Raw genomic sequence first — 4,814 nt, 5'->3', positions numbered from 1 at the left:
TCCGTGTGGTGTGGTAGCTGTTTTCATATTATTGAATACTTTTTATGTTTTCTGTATACTTTTCAAAATGCATTACAAAAGACTTTTGAAATTTTAAAGGGAATATACAGCAGCTGTTTTTGAAGCCTTGTGGCGCCCTCTAACGACCAACTGCGCACAGTGCGAGCGGAAACAGTCATTTTCAATTCGGTGGGAAACTGCAACGGACATGACAGTGTAAGTTACAAAATGCCGTAAAACCTTAACATTTTGGAATTCTTGCTTGTCTGTGTGATATCCATTAAAGCAACATTATAGACTATATATAGACTGAAATCGCGAAATGGCCTATTCCACGATTTAATGGCTTACAACAATACAAATGCTTGACTTACTCCGTTTCTAAGTCAAACTGGAATAAAGGGTCTACTTAAATGTACTAAAACTGCAAAATGCTGCGTTTTTAAATACTATTATTACATGCGGATTAATGCCGACAGCACTGCATGGGTTAGAGGCGCCATCTAGCGGCTGCGTGTGGAGCTCTCCTGAGCCCACAGTGTTGTTTTTACGTGTGCGAATTATTGCTGATGCATAGTGAAGGAATGCCATTTGTTAATCATATTTAACATCAGCATAAGACAGCTTTGCACAAAGTATCAACCTATTTGATTAACCATTGTTAGTTGACTATTAAACTGAAAAAAAAATAATAATTAACTGAGTAATTACAATGGTTCGTATTTTGTGTGGCCAAATGTGAAATATTTATTTCAGAAAAATAGTTGCTTATAGGATTTAGCCTCCTTCCTGATGTTGACTTATGACTTATAATTGATTTAACGTTTTATTATTAACATTAGAGGCTATTTGTTGTGTTGTATTTGTCATTTTACTGTCAGATAATTGAATTACAAGTCTACATGTCATTTATTTCTATTATTCTTTGTTTCCAGCATACCATAAACTCATGGCTAGGATAGATGTGAACAGCCCTGAAGTAAAGACAATTGATGAAGGGGTAAAAAATCGTTTTAAATGGAGTTGGTTGCAGGAGAGTGTCCAGGGTGCACCCTTTCACTGAATTGTTTCAGTAAAATCAGTGAACCAGGCAAGGCAATTTGCAACATATGTAACCAACCTATTAATTATAGAGCAAATGGTAAGACTGCACTGCGGAAACATATGGAGCATCCAAAAAACATTTAAAAAAAAATGGAGAATCCAACAGCAAAACATGCGCATTGAGATAGCACCCACAGATAATGCTATTGTTACGGCTGGGGTTTGGGCTTCCTTCCTTCTTTTTAGTCCTTGGTTGATCACATACCTGAAACTATTGATTTTAAATTATGCTGCATCCAAGCCTTTATTGTAGGTGTCAGTGTAAATCTAAGATGAAACAAACACAAAAGTTACTGAGGCACTGTTAAAAAATGGTAATTGTCAACTCTCTAAAGCAGGGCTACTCAAATTTGGAAAGGTCAGGGGCCCGCAAAGCTGGATCCCTGTACCCTCAAGGGACGCACTCTTATTTTATATATATATATATATATATATATATATATATATATATATATATATATATATATATATATACACACACACAAGTAAAACATTTTATAGTAAGAATGTTGGAATGTTAGTTAACGGGATAGTTCACCTAAGAATTTCCTCATCATTTACTCACCTTAATGCCATCCCAGATGTGTATGACTTTCTTCTGCTGGAGACAAATGATGATTATTTAGAAAAAAATATCTCAGCTCAGTGGATGAGAGCCAGATCAATTTGTAAGTCCTTGGCTTTTTTACTATATATCTCCAACTGTCAGTGAAAGTGGAGATATATTGTAAAAAGGTCTTAAATATTGATCTGTTTTTCACCCACATCTATTATATCACTTCTGAAGATATGGATTAAATCACTGGAGTCATATGGATTACTTTTATGCTGCCTTTATGTGATTTTTGGAGCTTCAAAGTTCTGGCCACCATTCACTTGCATTGTATGGACCAACAGAGCTGAGATATTCTTCTAAATATCTTCATTTGTGTTCATTTGCAGAAGAAATAAAGTCATACACGTCTGGAAATAGAGAATTTTCATTTGTGGATCAACTATAACTTTTAGTAATTATTTAAACATATGGGGTGTAACAGTTCAATTTTCTGATATACAGTAGATCAGTTCTGTTGTCACTGTGATTGTCAACTAACAAATACCATGAGTGTTCAACATCACATACGCAAGAGATGTGTTCAAAAACAAAAGTGATATATAGTCTCTGATTACTCTTGTAAACTCGGTTCCTGAGATGAAGTCAACGAGACATTGCTGAAAGCTTTGGGGAAATTATTTTTCCACGACCTAGTTGAAGCCTTTGTATCATAACGCCAGTCTTATGATTGGCAGTGGTGTTTAAGCCCCCGCTCTTTTAGGCGTGCATTTGCTCTATATAAGCGGGCGCTCACACACACCATTTCTTCAGAATTTTCTGAAGGACAAGAACGCATCTGAAACTCTGAAGTAGTAGTGCGGCTTTTTCAGCGTCAAGCATCTCCGTGAGCGTTAACCAGACATGCTGGTCCAAAACCACTAAATTACTATGAAGGTATTTTTGAAGCAAATCAACTGACGCCTGTGACAGTGGAATCTGTAGTTGTAGAGATTAGCCACACATGTACCAGTAAATTTGAAGTCACAGAGAAAAATGTTTTAAGAGTTGCAAACTTGTAGATTTTGTTTTCTCTCCCACAAACACAACAGTTACACCTTCTCAAATTCTTCATTGCAGGTGCACAAATCCTATTTACACACCCGCATCAAAAAACGTGAAGTCACGGACAAATTTTGCTCATGCGCAAATCAGTATGTGAATTCATCCCATGCGAGTTGCACACTTGTAGAATATTTTCTCACAAATAATTTTTTTTCTTGGACATTAAACACAAGTACATAACTACAACTGCTTGAATCTGCTGCTACGAGTCTCAAACACTTTTTCGCTTGCAAATGACAAGTTTCGCGCGCTCTCCCTTTTGCACCACATATCTCTGTAAAATATGGAGCAAAACTGATTTGTGCATCTGTAGAGGCAGCAGCCTCTAGCGGACCCAGTAATTATTACTCCCATAGGGAAGCAGTCCCGAAATTGGAAGCTGCCGTGAGTATATATAATATAAAATCAATATTTACATAGTCTAAAAATAGTAAGTTATCTCACTCCCATGTGCCCTGCAGTGTCCCAATAAATCACGTCTGCTGACCTGCAACAGAAGCTTAATCACTTGAAAACAGATGCTTCCATCCCCCTTAGTTTACTTGGTTAGTTTCGCTCAGTTCCTGGATACCTATGGGATCAATATTATGTTATTTATAGCTTCTAATTTCGGGACTGCTTCCCTATGGGAGTAATAATTACTGGGCAAATTGCCTACTGTAGTGCAAACTCTGACATCCCTTTACTATGGTATTCCTATAAAAATTACTATCCAAAAAAAAAAAAAAAAAAAAAAAAAAAAAACATGGTACCCATGGTTTTCTGACCATGGTAATTTCTCATAAGGTTAATCTTACGTTAGGCGCATACTTATGATATGATACTCACCTGCGAAGACCACCCTGTTCAGTCATTTTTCTAGAAGGTAAAGCATAAGAGGATATAAGGAATAAATTGTTTAATATGAGGGTATCATTTAATATGAGACGACTGAATAGCAAACTTAACAGTGCAGGTATTCTAGCGTTAGCTTACCTTTCGTGAAACAAGAAAGGCCAATCTAACTAAGAAACACTGATTACCAACATAGCTGACCACATATTTAAACTATAAACAAATGTATAATGGTGAGTGATTTCAGAAAAAGAAAGAAAAAAACATACCTTTATTGGTATAACTAGCTCTTCTGATTGGCCAAAATTCTCTGATCTCTGAACAGAGTCCGCCGCTGCCTCTACAGATGCACAAATCACTTTTGCTCCATATTTTACAGAGATACAGTTGTGCTCAAAAGTTTGCATACCCTGGCAGAAATTGTGAAATTTTGGTATTGATTTTGAAAATATGACTGATCATGCAAAAAAACTGTCTTTTATTTAAGGATAGTGATCATATGAAGCCATTTATTATCACATAGTTGTTTGGCTCCTTTTTAAATCATAATGATAACACAAATCACCCAAATGGCCCTGATCAAAAGTTTACATACCCTTGAATGTTTGGCCATGTTACAGACACACAATGTGATACACACAGGTTTAAATGGCAATTAAAGGTTAATTTCCCACACCTGTGGCTTTTTAAATTGCAATTAGTGTCTGTGTATAGTCAATGAGTTTGTTAGCTCTCACGTGGATGCACTGATTCAGGCTAGATACTGAGCCATGGGGAGCAGAAAAGAACAGTCAAAAGACCTGCGTAACAAGGTAATGGAACTTTATAAAGATGGAAAAGGATATAAAAAGATATCCAAAGCCTTGAAAATGCCAGTCAGTACTGTTCAATCACTTATTAAGAAGTGGAAAATTCGGGGATCTCTTGATACCAAGCCAAGGTCAGGTAGACCAAGAAAGATTTCAGCCACAAATGCCAGAAGAATTGTTCGGGATACAAAGAAAAACCCACAGGTAACTTCAGGAGAAATACAGGCTGCTCTGGAAAAAGACGGTGTGGTTGTTTCAAGGAGCACAATATGATGATACTTGAACAAAAATTAGCTGCATGGTCGAGTTGCCAGAAAGAAGCCTTTACTGCGCCAGTGCCACAAAAAAGCCCGATTACAATATGCCTTGACACGCCTCACAGCTTCTGGCACATTGTAATTTGGAGTGAC

This window comes from Myxocyprinus asiaticus, chromosome 21 (genome assembly GCF_019703515.2).
Source record: "Myxocyprinus asiaticus isolate MX2 ecotype Aquarium Trade chromosome 21, UBuf_Myxa_2, whole genome shotgun sequence".
NCBI lineage: Eukaryota > Metazoa > Chordata > Actinopteri > Cypriniformes > Catostomidae > Myxocyprinus > Myxocyprinus asiaticus.
Note: the sequence above shows the minus strand (reverse complement) of the source record.